The sequence below is a fragment of the Mustela nivalis genome (genome assembly GCF_964662115.1).
Source record: "Mustela nivalis genome assembly, chromosome: 9".
NCBI classification, from domain to species: domain Eukaryota; kingdom Metazoa; phylum Chordata; class Mammalia; order Carnivora; family Mustelidae; genus Mustela; species Mustela nivalis.
In genome coordinates, this window is record NC_139028.1 from 73,092,482 (window position 1) to 73,110,855 (window position 18,374).

The window sequence follows — 18,374 nt, forward strand, 5'->3', positions numbered from 1 at the left end:
AATCATGGAACACTACATCAAAAACAAATGATGTACTGTATGGTGACTAACATAACATTTAAAAAATTATAAAAAAAAAAAAAAGAACAGTGATGTGTCCTGTTAGACCACCTATATCTCTAAGGTAGATAGGGACTGCTAGTACTTCCAATCCATGGAACTCCGTTCACACATATCTTGATCTTCACAGCAACCCCATAAGATAAGTTGTAATTATACCCATTTTATAGATGAGGAAACTGCATCTAAGGTCAAACATTAAAACATGGTAGAAGGTCTCTAATTCCAAGTCCAGGACTCTTATACCACAACCCTTCCGTGTATCTCTTAAGGGGTATCTATATTCAATGAAGGAATTACTGGCTAAGTAAGTCTCAAAAGTAAGAGACTTCTTGGATGTATTTGCACCTGCAAAGAGGATTGCTGAAAACAGAAGCACTTTCAAACCCTAACTAGATATCCTCCCCAAGCAAAGGGGGAAAGCCACTAAATTCCTTCTTTCATTCATTCATTCATTTATTCATTTATTTATTTATTTATTTCACAGACAGATATCACAGGTAGGTAGAAAGGCAGGGGTGTGCAAGGGGGAAGCCAGCTCCCTGCTAAGCAGAGAGCCCGATGTGGGGCTCAACCCCAGGACCCCAGGATCATGACCTGAGCCGAAGGCAGAGGCTTTAACCCATTGAGCCTCCCAGGCATCCCAAATTCCTTCTTTCTGAAAGGGAGAATCTGGTTGGAAAAGATGAAGAAGGGGAGTCACATTGATCGAGCTCCTACTGAGAGGCAGAAGTAGAGTCACCGATTCCCCCATACCTGTGGATGGTGCTACCCTGGAAAGTCTTGTGTGGGCTTCAGGAAGGTGGGAAGAAGAGGGAGTGGGATGGTGAAATGTCCATCTTCTTTAGGAAAATGCCTGGAGGTTACCCCAATACGGGCAGGATGGAAGGGTGTTGTAAGAACAGAAATCTCCTTTGGTTGCTTCACAGCATGGAGCCCTCCTTCTCAAAGCCTCGAAAGAAGAGCACAGGACCCATGTGAGGGACTGATGGTGTCAGCCAGGCATGAGGAGAAGCAAGCGACCTTTTGAGGATTGGTATATGGTGGTCTGGGGCATTATTGGCCCTTATGTAGGTTCTGCACTTTGCTGCCAGCCAGATGGTAAATAAAATATTCAACAGACACACCACCATCTCACTAGAGCGAGGTGACTGGCTTATTCAGAACAGAGTGATTTCTGCAGAAAGCACAAATTGCAAGTGGCAAGAAGCAGCTGGGAGACAGTCAACAATCTGCTTCCTACGACAGAGCCAGAGACCAGAGATGGGGACAGCTTGCATTTGCAGCAGGGCCACAGTCCCTCTTTAGAGCACTGTGGAATTTGTCATCAAAGAACTTCTATATACTTAGTTCCAAAACAAATGCAGATGCACAAAAGTACAAGTACTCAGATGGATGATTCCAGATAAAATAGCCTCAGCAGGTGCCAATGGCTAGGCTGATGTGGCAGAATGTATTTACAGATAGCAGTATAATCACTCTCCTGACGGAGCACAAACCCAAATAGTGTCTAGGTATTTGGTAATGATTCTCCAGCGTGCCTGGGCTCCTTTATCCTTACCCAGGCATTTGTAAGCAGGATGAGTGAGCTGATAGATCCTGTGTCCCCGTGTAGTTTGACAGACATGGCAAACTCTTTGTCATCTGACCCGAATTTCATGGCAAGGTCTCCAACAATGGTTCAGTGGGTAGGCCCAGGATTTTAAAGTTGTGCTCATTCATGAAGCCTATTTCTGTAAGCCTTAACAGATAACATCCTTATCCGTGATATTGCATTCTGAAACCAAAATATAACAGTGCAGATTCATTTATTTCCCAATAAATAATCAAAAAATCCCACTTCCCACTCACTCTTCAACATGAAAATCATCTCCATGATAACTCTGGATAACGTTTCCAGTGATTACAATGTGGTTAAATCCAGTGGAATTTCTCAGTCCTCATCTTACTAAACCTTTCAGCAGATTTTGATATTGCTAACTTTCTCTCCTTTCTTAAAACATGCAATTCCCTTACCTTCTAGGACAACACATGCTCCTGCATTTCCTCTAGCTCCATCCCATTGCCAACCTATCCTTTGTTACCTGGCCATTAAATGCTGTAACTCCTCAAGATTCCATTCACGCCTCTCTCCTCTTCTTCCTCTGTTCTCTCCAGCCCATGCCAATTTCATCTACACCCAAATCATCAATGACTCCCTATCGACAGATGATTCCAGACAGATCTCTCCTCCAAGCTCCAGACCAGCATATCCAACTGCCTGCCAACCTCCCTCTTTATGACTCAAAAGCATCCCAAGATCTAAATGGCAAAACTAGACTCATGAGCATCCCCTGCTGTCTGCCTTCCCCAATCTGGTCCTCTTTCAGCGTTCCCAATCACAGTGAAGGATAACCCTGATTCAGAAACCAGAGAGCCAGAGGTTATCTTTTACAATTCCCTCTCCTTTCCTCCTCATGCTGAATCCATGACCACCTGGTTTTAGTTTTAACTAGTAATTATGTCACAAATCCTTCCATGTCTCTCCATGTCTTCTCCATGACCTTAACTAAACTGCCTTTATCTCTCTCTTATACTATAAACTGGTAAACCACCTTAATCTATTGGCTCTAGAAAGGCAGAGATGGGTCTCTGAGGTTTACTCACAGTAATAGCCTGAAAGCCTATCATCGTACTACATAAATATTTAATAAATTAATGAATAATATTTTTACTTAAATTATATATTATCTGATAGTGTCGGAGAACAATAAATCTGACATATAAGTATATCCAGATAATTGAAACTTGATTTGTTCTTTTATTTTGATCAGTTTGAATGAGAATCTTTCTAAAATATACAAACATGTATTTTTTTCTTTCAAAAAGATAAAACTTTCATTAGTCTCTAATAATGGTTTTAGAGAGAGAGAGAACTCCAAATAAATGCTAATTTATTATAATTAATAAGGTACTTTAACAAGTTGTTAGATATATGATCAATAAACAAAAATCAATTACTTTTCTATGCTCCAAAAAATAATTTGAAAACAATGAGAAAATTACATTTATCATAGCAACAAAAAAATATACTAAAACTCTAGCTAGCAAAAGTTGTGCATGGGACATCATAGTTTCAACTGTCCTACTTCTGATGGCCATGGTTCCCAGCCAGAATGTCAAAACTGAGTAAAAAGTTGAGGGTTGAGCTGCCTTCTCAGAACTAACCAACCTTCTGCTACCAAAGCTTTTTTCTCCTAATGAGCTTCTCAAATGGAATCCAAATGTCTCGGGCAGCTCTAATGGAGGTTTCAGTCTGTTTATTAAACTAACAACAACAACAAAATAAGTTTCCCAAAATAGGAGAAGTTGTTTAGGGGTCTTTCATCGACCTGGTTCCCTGGCAGTATTTCTCATCACTCAAGCAAAACCAAAGGCTGAGTACCCACCTCAGGGAGGACAGAAGGTGCCTGACCACCTGAGCATAAAGGCCCTTGAGAACATTAGTTTCAGACCAGAGAAGAGCCAATCCAAGTTCCCACTGATGGGGTGTATCTCACACTTAATCTAAGTCAAGGCCCACCATGGTTGCATGAGGGGCCAGTGAGGGGTCCAGCGAGAGGGCCATTGGTAGGCGGGCTGTGAGGGGTCCAGTGTGGATGCAGTGAGGGGCCCAGTGAAGGACATATGTGAGTGGCACAGTGAGAGGCACAGTGAAGGGGCCAGTAAAGGAGTTAGTGAGGGGCCCAGTGAGAGGCCCAATGAGGAGACAGTGAGAGATTCAGTGAGGGGTCCAGTGGGGGCGCAGTAAGGGGAACAGCGAGGGACTCAATGAGGGGTCTAGCAAGAGACCCAGTGAAGGCACAGGGAGAGGCACAGTGAAAGGGCCAGTGAGGAACTTAGTGAGGGGCCCAGTGAGAGGCCCAGTGAGCAGTGTAGTGAGGGACACAGTGAGGGACTAGAGGCATGCCCATTCTGATGAAATCACTGAGGGACCATTTATATCCTGTGCTTCTCTGAGGAGGTTCCCTAGCATCTGTGACCTTTCTAAGTCCCTCAAAAACTACATCCATCAGTCTAGAAAAGGTTCCTGCTGAGCTTCTGAAGGAGGATGATAGCATTGTGACCATTTGTCATCTTGCCTCAGCTCCTGCGCCAGGCTCACTGATGAAAGGTCAGAGGGTTTGACCAAACCCCAGTCCCTCTGCTCTAGTGACTTTAGGATGGCCACCATCCTACAGGGGGAGACCCAGAAGTGTCCTTGGGAACCGGAATGGGAACATGAGCTCCAGGCTTCTAGGCCATCTTGGGATCAGTCCAGCAGTTGAGTTGAGCAGTTGAGTCCAACTCAACAAGTCATACGTGCTGCTGGGAATGTAAAAATCATCCTTTTTTTCCTCTGACTTTTTAAAGAGAGGTTAAAAATCACATTCTGTTGTTGATTCAATGTAATCGCTAACGTTATCAAATACAGGGTTGAAATGAGAGGATGTGGGTGGGGTAGGGCTATGTGTCTTTCTACTGAATAATCCCAACCTGCTGAGCAATTTAGATTTTAGTGTTCTTAATGTGTGTCTTTCCTTAGAATCAAGCTGCCACTTTTCACGGCAGCCAGTGCTTCCTTCCCACTGCATCCTCGAATTCTTTCTTAAGTTATTACTCATCTGCTACAAATTGGGAAAACAAACAGCTGAGTTATTAGAATTGGATGTAAGTGGGGGGGGGGAAGGCTTTGAGCATAGGATTGAGGGACTCTCCTATGAATAAACCATTCAAGGGTTTGACACATTTATTGGTTCACTTATTTCCTGTTTCTCAACATCCTCACTGTTCCAGCAGCTTGCACTCCTGGCCCCACCAATCAATTCCCCGCAAAGCAGCCAGAGTGATCTCCTAAAAACGCAAAATTGATTCTGTCACACACACACTCTCCATGCCTCCTCTCTTAGAACCCTTCAGTGGCCTCACTGCCCTCAGGATAAACTCCAGCCTCCCTAGTGGTCTTTCAGAGCCTTGCCAGATCCAGCCTCTTCTACCTTCCCCCTTCACCAAAGGGCCACTCAATCTCACAGCACTAAGCTCATCTTGCAGGTGTCATCCTAGCTCTGTCTTCCAGAAAGCCTCCCTGACCCCCTGAGCAAAATCACGTGTCCCACACTGGCCCGGGGCCCCATCCACTTCCCCATCCAACATTTAACCAAGATCATAACAATGTCAACGCATTATAGATGTGTAGCTCCATCATTTAGTAGTGCTTTGGGCAAGTTACTTAACGTCCTCAAGCCTTGGTTTCTTGATCTGTAAAATGGAGATAATTAGTTCACCTATCTCTTAACCTCACGGTAAGGATTGAGATGTGCATAGAGCATACTTAGCACAAGGAACGTGCTTACAGTTTGTTGATGATCTTACTAGAATGTAACTTCTGTGAGGTCAGGACCAATGCCTGTCTTGTGCTCACCATGCCATGCACAGCAGAGTCTCTGGAACACAGCTACTCAATTATATGCTGATGATTTCCGGAATGAATCAATGAATGAAAGTCAATGCCCTGCCACAGAATCTGCAGGGGCTCCCATGCCAAACTTGACTGCCTTTCCGTTCTTCCACGTCATTCCTCAGCCGCCGCATCAGCCCCCTCCTCAGCTTCTCTCTGCTGTGCCCTCCCTGTTGGTTTGTGTGAGGAAGTTCCCTAGCCCTCCCTTCCCTTCATCAAATCCTCCCTTCCAGGCCTGAGTGCCCCCTCCTCCAAGAAGCTTTCCTGGGCTCACTGTTCAGGTCTTCTTGGAACTCTTCCCTAGCATTCTGGTTTATTCTCCACCATTCCCCAACTCCTTTCGGGCCTAACCTCTCCTCCAGTTAAGAGGCGGTGGCCTTGAAGGCAAGCTCTGCTCTAACTTCTCCTTTTGTTGCCACCTCCCCACGCCAGCCCTTGCTCATGGGCTCTCTGCCCCCTGCTTCTGCCAAAGAGCCATTTCTTTTGGTAATATTCTCTCAAAAATTACATCCTCGCAGTGTTTATCTCCAAGTTCCCAAGCTTCACCACGCCTCACTTAAGGTATTGACTTTTCAATTCATGATAAATTATTCAGCAGCTCATTTTCAGCCAAACTCCTCTTTTCTTCGGGGCCTGTTCTCCTTCAGCTAGCATCTCGGGGCAGCCTTTAAGTCTAATGACGTGTTTACAATTCATGCTCTGCCAGACATTAAAGCAAGGCAGCGCACTCAGGGTTGATAAAGAGCTACTCCAAATTCTCAGCAGAGGGAAGGGTCCAACAAGAGCACCGCTCTGTTGTTTATGGAGAACGAAGATCTCTGCCTCCACTACAAAGGATCTGTGCGCGGACAGTGGCAGAGGGGTTCTGGGTCAGAGGCAGAGCTCTCCTGGAACCTTCCAAGCATCCCAGAAGCTGAAGGGCACAGCCAGATCTGATCCCAGTCAACCCTAAACTTGAGGATTTTCAAGCTCTGTGCCATCATGTTGATGTTGGCGGGGCAGGGTTGGGGGCTGCCGGGGGGTAGGGGGGCGAGTGGGAAAGAGAAAAAGGGATATCTGAGAAAATAAGCAAACAAGAAGCAATACACAATGCTTACCCTTAGGATCTGTGCGCGGACAGTGGCAGAGGGGTTCTGGGTCAGAGGCAGAGCTCTCCTGGAACCTTCCAAGCATCCCAGAAGCTGAAGGGCACAGCCAGATCTGATCCCAGTCAACCCTAAACTTGAGGATTTTCAAGCTCTGTGCCATCATGTTGATGTTGGCGGGGCAGGGTTGGGGGCTGCCGGGGGGTAGGGGGGCGAGTGGGAAAGAGAAAAAGGGATATCTGAGAAAATAAGCAAACAAGAAGCAATACACAATGCTTACCCTTAGGATTCGTTTTTAGGATGGACTCTTTTCATACTGCTTGAAGGACTATGATTAGCCAGTCCCAGGCCTTTGGGTCTAATAATCTCATAGGCCAGCATGAGGTCCCTTCCTTCTTGATGTCCCTGCCCCTGGCACAGAGACGCTCCTCTCACCTCCATGCCAACCCCAGGCCTCCCTGGCTCTGAGGTTGGAGACTCTGTTCCCACTACAGCCTCCTTATCTGATTGTGTGTGAGGCAATAGGTCATAACTGTAGGTTTAGGGCCATGAAACACATTAAGGTATCATTTACATGTTCAATAATGGGGGTAGAAAGGTGTGGGGACTCTACTATTGGGGGTCAGAGGAAGGGAAGGAGACAACCCATTGCCTTAGATGTTGCTGAAATCTATAATTTCATTTTCCTCATAATTAATTGATCAATTAAGGTCCAGCCTGAGAGTTTATTTTTATGACTGCCTTTAAGGGATTGACCTGAGAAGAATAGAATTAAGGGGTGGTACATGATGAGGTAAGTGACAGGACTTCCTTGGATCCCATCAAAACCAAGCCTCCGAAAAGGTTAAAGACACCAAAAGCAATATCAAAACAAATGAAAAACAAGGAAGACAGCATGTGCAATAGCCAGAAGAAAAAAATAAAATTAGTCGATATGGCACTTTGGCTCTGTCACAAAATTTCAGCTTTCCCTCCTGTTCCTCTCAGAACACAGAAAGACTACAGATCCGTAAAGGACAGGGCACTGTACCAGAAGTCCCCACACTCTCTTCCTAGAAAACACCTCAACCTTGGTGGGCACGTTTGGTCACCATGCCTCTTCCATGACCCTCAGCCCCATTTCTGGCAAAGCTAATTGAACAAGACAGGGGCACCTCCTAGCCAGAGATTAACCCAGTCAGATTCTCTCTCCCAGGAATTTGTGCTTGAGGCACAAAAGCCCAAGTCTGTTAGCAGTGGGAGTCAGGGAGTGTCGTGGTGCAGTCAGGGGATAAAACCACCATCTGAACGGCCCATGATGGGTCTTGTACAAGTAGAGTGGTACCCAGAGAGGCCAGTTGAACAGAAAGGAATGAAGGAGAAATGTTTAGGGAAAACAGAACAGCAAGAGAGAGAACAAACTTAAAGAAGATTGGTGGGCTTCACTGAATGCCTGTCCTTGTCCACCACAGATTCCTGATATACAGATCTCGAATCACTACCTCCAAGTTACTCACAAGCTTACTAAGAAAAAATTTACCCAGCAATTCAAGGTGAAATAACTAGCATTTCATGAGCACTCCATAAATACCAGAAATATGGTAAGCTAGGGAGTAAAACAAACTAGTTCTCATCTGAATAATCCAACAAATTGATAGACTTACAGTCACTCTACAAAGCTTAGGAAACCAGTACAAGTTCTGTAACTAGAAAGTAGCAGAGCCTGGATATGAACCCACTGGAGTGACTGCAAACCCACATTCCCACACTCCTCTTTAGTGTGAAACGATGGGCGGTCATCTGTGCTGGCACCATCCAGAAATTAGCATGTTCACACGGATGATGTTTCCAAATAAATGAAGTACACCTTTCGAAGGGGAAAAAATGTCTTTTTTTTTTTTTTTCCAAAAATGTTCATTGAAGTCTTAAAACATACATAACATGTTCCTGCCTATTACTTACTGAGCACAATTTAATACTTTCTGATTAATTAAGTTCATTCATTCAAAAATATGTGGAGGGCCTCCCATTTGCCTGACATTATGCAAATAATGAAGAATTCAAAGTTACATTAAATAAGATGTCTACCCTCAAGGAGTTCATGGTCTGGTAGGGGAAATGCCAAAGTAACATTCATAATCATAACTATGATTGTAATAATTAGCATCTATAGTTAGCTTGTACTCTACTAGCATTGTCTTAATCCTTAGAATAAATCTATACAGTATTATTACTATAATTATTATTATTATTATTCTCTTTTTACAAAAGAAACAGATTCAGAGTCTAATTTACAGGTGCTAAATACTGAATCAGGGAGCATTCATATAATCTCTCTAGAACCTGAGCTATTAGCACATACTATACAGGTTGCTCTAAGTAAAAAATAAAATAACTGTGAGCAGTATGCTCAAAACAAACCAAAGTTGGGTACCGACTAGTGATCATAAGGAAGAGTGATCAATCAGGGGGAGCAGGATTTCACCAGGTGAGCAAGGGAGACCATCCAGACAGACAGAAAAACATATGCAAAAGCATAGCAGTGGGTAAGAGCATTAGGCTCTCTTTCTAAGAGAACTACAGCAGTTTTTTTTTTTTTGTATCTGCAGCGCAGGTGGGAGAAGATGAAGGAGCAGGGAGGAAGTGGAGAAGGATGAGGGTGGAGACACAAGGACAAAACCACATGACACCTACCAATGAAGGCAATGAAGGACTTAGGTGGAGGGAGAGGGTGGGATGATCTATGTATTTTCAGGAAGATTAGAGAAATTATTCTGGCTGCAGTGTGGAAGGTGAGGGTGAAGAGTTAGTAGTTCTGAAGGGGGAAGGGCAGGAAGGAGGGGAAATAGCTCCTCCAGGGACATACAGAAGTGGTGTATGCATGCTAGGGGGAGGGTGACAATAAATAAGAACGTAGCAGTGTTACACGTCCTGCTGTGTATGGGAGCGACCTGCCCAAGGGATTGTCCTGCCCCAAATGCCCAGTGAGAGACACTAGAAAAAGGGAGACTTGGAAGCCATTATTGATGCACTTTTCCTCCCTCACCCCCACAACCCCCTACACATACATATTAATCATCTGAGAGTCCTGTATCTTTCAAGGCTTCCACACCGTACCTGAAGTGTACGTCTCACCAACTCTTCTTGTGACTGAATGCTACTTGTCATGGGACTGCTGCCACTGAACCCCGTGCTTCAAACAGAGGAGGTGTGGTTGCTGATGTTTGCTGAATGCCATGGAACTGCTTCATCCTGGGGGATAAATGTTCCTGGTGCAATGCCCTTGGCTTGAATGAAATCAACTGAAGCCCTCCTCACTTGTGATCTGGACGTGAGTATTTCTCCCAGATCTCAGCAAAGTTGGTGATTTCTGCTCGGCTTCCTCACCACATTAGAAATACCACGTTTCATCATCAGTTGTTGTTCTCTTCAAAAACTCTTTATATTGCCTAGCATCCCCTGGGTAATCAGAGCAAATATAATGTCTTTACTGCATCTATTTGTCACTTGGAATGCATGGCAAGCCTTCACGGAAAATTTCCTCAAGTTCACATTTCCTTCCAGAATGGGTCTTTATCTATATTTAACTCTTGAGTCACCTCTTTCTTTCTATGTCTCTGTCTGTCTCTCTCTGTCTCTCTCTCTCTATCACATACACACACACACACACACACACACACACACACACAAACACAAACACCCCATACTTTGGACTAAATGAGAGGAGACAAGAGCCAAAAGAGCTCCACTCTGGGCCAGGTTTTAATATTATTTGACCTTAACTAAACAACTTGACCTCAGTTTCATTTAAAAAATAGGGGAGCTGACTCCAATAGTTTTCTAGGAGTCTAGGAGCTCCTTGGAGATATCTAGGGAGACATGGGGGGTGAGGGAGCACTCATACATACATACACGCACACGCACACATACTTGCTCACTGTGATAGACAATGGAGGTGTCCACCAAACATTTTCACTAGGAAATACCTCCTGGGCACACAGTGGGATTGTGCTTCTTGGCACCTTTGTGATTGGGTAGGGCTGTGTGACGGGTGTTGGCCCATGGGATCTGAGTAGAAGTGCTGTGTGTCACTTTCAAATCAGACATTTAATTACCAATGCAATACTTTTCAGAGTTGGTTCTTTGGCCATGGAAACCAGCAATATTCAAAATGGTGGCTGCTTTATCCACTTGGGTTCTGGAATGAAATTGTGAGCTGAGCCCAAGTCCACCTGTGACAGATATGTAACATGAAAAGGAAAATCTTTTGTTGTAACAGCTGAAATAATTTGGGGCTATTTTTTACTGAACATAACACCTTATTCTAATACACATACTCACGCTTTTAACTGGAGCACCTCTGTACTTATCTGTTTTATAGATTAGATTTCTGCATGAGATTTTGTTTGACAAATGAGTCCAAGTGCTAAAAAGAAACTTGAAAACTAGTAGTCTACTTGATTTCTGAGGACGCTTCCTACAAAAATCTATGATGTTACACAGATTCTTCCAATAATCCTGCTTTCTTCCCTACCCTCTTTATATATTTTGACTTCATTTTCATAAGCTTCTCTTATTTTGACAGGTACCTCCCATAGAGATTTACTTTCACATAAATTTTTTTGTCAGTTTTTGGATCTAAAAATGGTGACCCACTTTTTCTTACCACACATACTTTCACTTATCACAGACATCAAAACAAACTTACCTGCCAAGATTGACAGCTTAACTCTGATAAGGTGAGACCTGTTGCAAGCTGTCCCCACACTGTCTCTTTTCTAAGAGACACAAAGGAAAATGTGTCCTCACTTTAGAGTCATGTTTAGTCTGAGTATTTCAGTCAACTAGTATCCCCCACTAGAACTGGTCAGAGTTCTATGCAAAGAAGGTTTTATCCAGTAAACTTATTGATGGTTCCTTTGAAAATAGTGGATATGTAATATCAACATTTCTTTGATAGCCTGGTGACTTCTGGACTCTCCCTTTTTCAAGACCCACTTAGACCAGAAGTGTCTTTTGATGGCTATGGATGATTTAAGTGAGATACCAACTGGGATCTGGGAGATTAAATCAGTTACCAAATTTTGTTGTGCCTAAGCATCAATCCAGTAATCTCGCCCAATTCAGTTGGTCGGGGTGATGATTTGTAATCCATATTTTTAATATAGTGACTGGTACAAGTAGTCACAGAAAAACAATTTGAGAAATTTTGACTTGATCTTTAAGCTTTTCTTAACCTTAGGAATCTGTGGTTACTTTCAAGTTCCAGATGTGCAAGAGATTCAAAACATTCAGCTTAAAGTATCAGGGGGAAATCACTAGTCATTTCTATATATTCCTTCCTTGGCAGCAGTGCCAATGCATGAGAATGAAGGAGCTGTGATTTCACCCTAGTAAGAATTGTATAAGGGTCTAGAGGGACAGTCTCTTATCTAATGCACCAAGGATGCGATAGCAGAGTGGTGAGGAGATATGGTGGTTGCCAAAACAAGGTGAGGAAGAGGACCAAAGCATGGGCGCCTGGGTGGCTCAGTGGGTTAAGCCGCTGCCTTCGGCTCAGGTCATGATCCCAGCGTCCTGGGATCGAGTCCCACATCGGGCTCTCTGCTCAGTGGGGAGCCTGCTTCCTCCTCTCTCTCTGCCTGCCTCTCTGTCTACTTGTGATTTCTGTCTGTCAAATAAATAAAATCTTTAAAAAAAAAAAAAAAGCAAAGCATTAAGCGCAGTGAAATGAGAAGGTGACATACAAGTGGCAGATCTGGACAGTTAGCTGGAGAGCTGAGTGAGTCCTGGGAATAGACACAGTGGCCTGGATGTCAAGTTACTCCTTATAGGGGACTAAGCAAGCCTACAGGGATGAGCCAGGCAGAGTGATTGCTGGAGTAAGGATAAAGGGTTTCTGGTAACTAAATCCAATAAAAACTAGGTTGGACTTTAATCCAAGGTGGCCAGGAGTGGAAAAAGTCAGAGATTGAGTATAATCCTTGACCCAGAAAGAACTAAGAGTTAAACCAAATAAATCTGGTTGTTAAGTTGAAGAATTGACTTAATAGGGCTAGAGAAAGGAAATGAAAAATCAGGGAATCTGGTAGAAACCAGAATGGAACAGAGAATAAAACATCAAAGAAGAAATGAATAAGGAGGTCAAAGGCAATTGCCCTGCTTGCAACTGTGACTAGTCTCTGACTTTCATTGGCTTCATATGGTATGGGGTAGGTGGCCTGGTTTGAAGACAAATAAAGCAGATTCCTACCTATCCCAACCGGATCACAAAGAGAATGAAGTCATTGTACCTAAGACCTCCTTTTACAAACAGAACTCAGCCGAGGTCAATTCACAAGGCTTGGCAATGAAATATAGTGGAGATACCAGCTACCAAATGTAACACTGAGGAATTAGGGTAGATAGTTGGAATCACTAGGTCTATGCAACTTACTAGGCTCATGTTTGGCAAACAAACACAGCTTAATAGGGAGACACAAGACTTCAAGAATGAGGACTAACAGCGTTCTCTCCCTCTCCATCTTCTTTTTCCTCCCATTGTAGAATGCTTTTGCTGGAACAATGGGCCATGACCCAGTAATTCCCCTGAGGCTGTGTTAATAGTTTCTCATCACAAATTTGGGCACATCCTTCCCCAATTAAAAATTCTTTGTGCTCAAGGAGAAAATAATTTAGGGCTCATTACAGCTTTGTTTTCAAATCAGTTAATATAATGTGGTAGATAATGGAGGGAGAAGGCAGAGAACTGGGCTGGAAGACTGGAAAACTGATTCTTATTCCCAATTCTGACATATGTTAGCCATTTCATCTCTTTGGGCTTTTGTTTCCTTGTTTATAGAAAGAAAGTTCTTGAACACAGTGGTTTCTAAATGTCCTTCCAGCTCAGACATTCTCTGATGTCCATGATTCAATAAGCCTGGATTGCATGTCCTTCCCATCCAGTAAGAAGGCTTTGTTAAATGCAATTGTCCACCTTGCAAAAATGTGCACCTATTGTTGGATGATGAATGGAGGGATTAGTGAATGAATGACATCCAATGACACATATTTTAGGGCATCTCCAATGAAAGAGTTGCCAAGCCAAAGTGAGGAAGAGACCTAAAGCACATGATGAAAGTAAATCATAAAGTCAGGGAAATGGGGAGGTAAACTTCTGAGTAGAGAATCTAGGACCATTGTTTAACCTCCACTTATGTTGAGTCCTACAATTGTGAATACAGACTCTCAGAACTCAAAGACTTACCATGCCAAATCAACCCATTTGGCAGGTGGGAAATTAAAACTAGGAAAAGGGACTTGCCTACTGTCCCAGGGTCAGCTAGCAATAGTGAGCTAGAAAGATCTTTTTTGCCTCTCCTCACTGTGCTTTTTCTCTGCATTGTGCTGCCTCACATTTCCCAAACAAGCATTTAAAAATGGAGCTAAATGCTTAGCGAAATAAGTCAAGCAGAGAAAGACAACTATCATATGATCTCCCTGATATGAGGAAGTGGTGATGCAACATGGGGGCTTAATTGGGTAGGAGAAGAATCAATGAAACAAGATGGGATTGGGAGGGAGACAAACCATAAGTGACTCTTAATATTACAAAACAAACTGAGGGTTGCTGGGGGGAGGGGGGTTGGGAGAAGGGGGACTGGGGTTATGGACATTGGGGAGGGTATGTGCTTTGGTGAGTGCTGATTCACAGACCTGTACCCCTGGGGATAAAAATACATGTTTATAAAAAAATAAAAAATTTTTTAAAAAATGGAGCTAAAGCTTTAGGCAAAGGCCCAGAGCTGATGACCCAATGTGACCTGAATGGTAATCTAATACTGGAGCAAAAAGACTTCCCAAAACGTTTCAAGAGGATCTCTCTCTATTTTCCTTATCTCAAGGAACCACCCACCACCATCACCACCACCACCACTTCCAACTGAAAATGGGCATGGAGCAGTGGGCTCTGAAAAATCCACATTCTATGAGAAGATGATCAGGAGCAAAGACAGAAATAGCTAATTTTAGGGCTTTTTTTGCGGGGGGGATGATTCTAGAGATTTTGATTTACTGAGAACATTCAAACAGTGGCAAAAGCTGGAGCCTCTTCCTCTCCTCAGAACCATGAAAAGCCCCCTTTCCATTTTGCCAGGAGTTTTGGCAACTAACTTTCTCATGAGGTATTCAAACTCCCTGGACCTCAGCTTTCCCTTCCATAAAATAGAGAACAATGAAGCCAGCAATAATCAAATGAGGCCCATGGATATATAAGCACCAGATTCATGCACTCAAAACTCTGTCTTCATCAGATTACCTCTGCTGCTCTCTTGTAGCTTACTATGCTCATCCTTATCCCTGAGCCATTGCTTATTTGCTTCCTAGCCTAATATGAAGAGCTCCTTAACCATGCCAGACCAGAGGAGGGCTCTCCTCCCTGCTTTCTGCGTTTATGGTCTACAAAACTCATTTGAATCTTGGATGCATGATGCCTGGAATTACAATGTTATTGTTTTTCCAGCATAAGATCTCTTACTATCTGCAGTACAACCCCAAAGATACCTATATCCTAATCTCCAGAACCTGTAAATATGTTAGGTTACATGAAAGAGAGAATGAAAGTTGTAGATGGAATTAAGGGGGTTGATCAGCTGGCCTTAATTATCCTTCATGATCCAGATGTGTCCAAAGTAATCACAAGTTTCCTAAATAAGGAAGGAGGACACAGAAGAGCCAGAAATTGAGAGATGGCATTATGAGAATGCCTCAACCAGCCATTGCTAGGTTTTAAGAAGAATGAGACCATGAGCCCAGAAATGCAGAAGGCCATAGGAGCTGGGAAAAGGAAGGAAATGGATTCTTCCCTAGAGCCTCCAGAAGGAACAACAGCCTTGCCTACATCTTGGTTTTAGCCCTGTGAAACATTTCAAAATTCTGACCTCCAGAACTGTAAGATTAAAAATTGGAGTTGTTTAAAGCCACTATATTGGTGGTAATTTGCTATAGTCGCAATAGAATACGTATATACAGCCTATTACCTCCTATACTTAATGCAAAACTATGATATCATGGGCTAGAGTCAGTATTTTTCTCTGGCTACCAAATATTACTAAACACAAAGTAAGCAACTAAAGCATATTTTTAAAAGTGAATGAATGAATTAATGTACTAAGTGGTGTGATAACAATTTGGAAATCATCAATCAATTCAACAATAGAACCAAATTATAAAACCCCTGAAAGCAGTCTCAGATGTCTGGCTATAACATAATATGATATCATGGACATTTCTTGGTGACTCCAACATCCAATGTTGCTATTGTTTTTTTCAATCTCACATTGGAAATAGGTCTGGATTTGAAGTCAGAATCTGGGAAGAGTCCTGCTGCTGACATAGATTAGCTGTCTGACCTTGGTCAAACTGTGTAGCTAATCTAGGCCTCAGTTGCCTCATCTACAAAAGACATATACTATTCACTATCCTAAAAACTTCACAGGACTGTGGTGAGGATTAGATGAACCAATGCCCAGAAAAGGATTGTGAAAACTGTAAAACTCTATGTGAATTAGAGGAGCTGTCATTTACCACCCTCTTCTTTAGACTAATGTTTAGCTAATAGGCCCTTTCTTAGTGGCTCTACCACGCTTATACTACTATGAGGCCTTATGGGGGAACTAAACATTTGGAAGAGTTCATAGCCAAGGAGGAACTAGGGTGAAATGAGACAATTCATTCGGATCCTACTTTTAGTCTGGGAGCCCAGAGCCATCTCTTGCTGGCTTGGTCCCAGGCACTGAGAAACCAGCTACTGCTAACAATGGGAAGGAGCTTTGTGCTGCAGGTCCAGTTCAATGAGCTAAGGCCCAGAGCTGAGGGTTAACCAAATAAAGAGAGAGGTCTTTCATTTGGTGGAAGCTTTGTGCAGGTAGCTGGTCCCACCCCAGACACAGAGTACTTGTGGAACAGTTCCTACCTGCTAGGTAATGTTTGCAGGCTCCTTCTTCATTCTCCACAAACTCATGGTCCATTGGGGCTGGGATTTGGGAAAAGTAGGAGCCTTGGACATACCCAAGCCCAACCCCTAGAAGACAGAAGACATCTGGCCCTCAGAGATAATGCCTTGGGTTTCCCAATGGATATTTCATTTCCCTGGGGAGTTAAGTCTTCCAGGCTACCAATAGAGCCTGCTCAGGCAAAGAACTAAGGTTGTAGATGTTACTTAGTACAGCTCCTTACTTCTCAAATAAAAGTGCTATAGACGCCCCCCAAGCCCAAGACATTCACAGTCCTGTCACTTTACAAACAAACTCATTTTTTTAAAGATGAAAACACATGACACAAAGCTCTTCATCTCCCTTCCCATTAGCCTCAACTTCTCTCTACAGCTCTGCTTAGCTTCAGAAATATGGGATAAAACATCCCTCTAATTATTTAAATCTAATTTCTTGTGCTTTTGATCCTATACTAATCCATAAATGCAAAAGGAGAAAAATGCTACAGGCACAAAGAAGTGCTCATTATAGCAATATCAATAAAAATTATATAACTTAGAATTCTGGTTAGAGATGGTAGTTTGCTACCATGTATTTATTTCTTCTTCATTCTGTGTTCCTATTAATAGGATAAAAAGAATAATTCTTAAAAACCACATAAAGCATGAGAAAGGAGACATTGGAAAAAATATAAGATTTTAATAAATTTTTAGAAGACCAAAAGTTGAAGGGATAGTTACTAATTTAGCAGTGTAAAGGAAGCCAGAGGAAAGATATGGAAAGGAAGCAATCTGTTCCTAAAACCCCAGAAATGTTAATAGTTCAGTGAGGCAAGAACACCTGGATGAAGATATCTGGTATCCAACCTATTCACATCTTTCCTAGGCAGAGGAGCTGAGTTTTCTCTCTAACAAAATTAATAGCAGAAACTCAGAATTCAGAGATACCTTAGAGATGGAGGGCAGGAGAAATGTCAAAGAGATAAATTGAAAGTCTGTAAAATGAATTGATAGGACCACGACCTCTTTTGTTCCCATCATATAGACCCCTACAGGCAGAATGCTGGTAGTTGGGCACTTCCCTTCTGGTTTCTGGAAATCTCTTTCTACCATTTGTGAAGCACCAGTGAAATGACCAACTAATTGTCCACGTATCTTGAAGTGAAGCCCATCAGTTGAAAAGCACCACTCCGCACAACTCCTGTACACATTCTTATTTGAACACACGCACTCACATTTTCACATCTTACTCTTAAAAAGAAAACCAAGGCTCACCAAATAATTGAGAAAAATCTCCAACATGAAAGTGAGAAATTAAAACAAACAAACACACAAAAAACACCTTATCTAACAGAGATAAAGCAAGACAGAAGAAAACATTTTCTCCAAATTATTATCCTCAGTTACATATGAAACAAAACCCCATATTCATTAAGCAGGAAACAGAAAACACTCAGAAACTTAGAAAGAGCTCATGTAACTTAGCATATATGTTGCCAAAATTAACAACTTGAATAGAATGTATGGAAATAAAGCCAAAAAATTGGGGAAAAAATACAAAGAGATGACCAATGGGAAGAAAAAAAAATAATAGGAGAGAAATCCAAGAACTCTATCACACAAATTACAGGAGATACAGAAAGAACAGAGAAAACTAAGGGGAGGAAATAGAAGAAGGGTATTATTACATTCTCAAAAACGTGTCTCTAGATTGAAAGAACCCACAGGGTATCTAGCACAATAAATGGGGGTGGGGGAGCTACATTAAAAGTTCATGAACCTGAAGTTTCAGGGACCAGGGAAT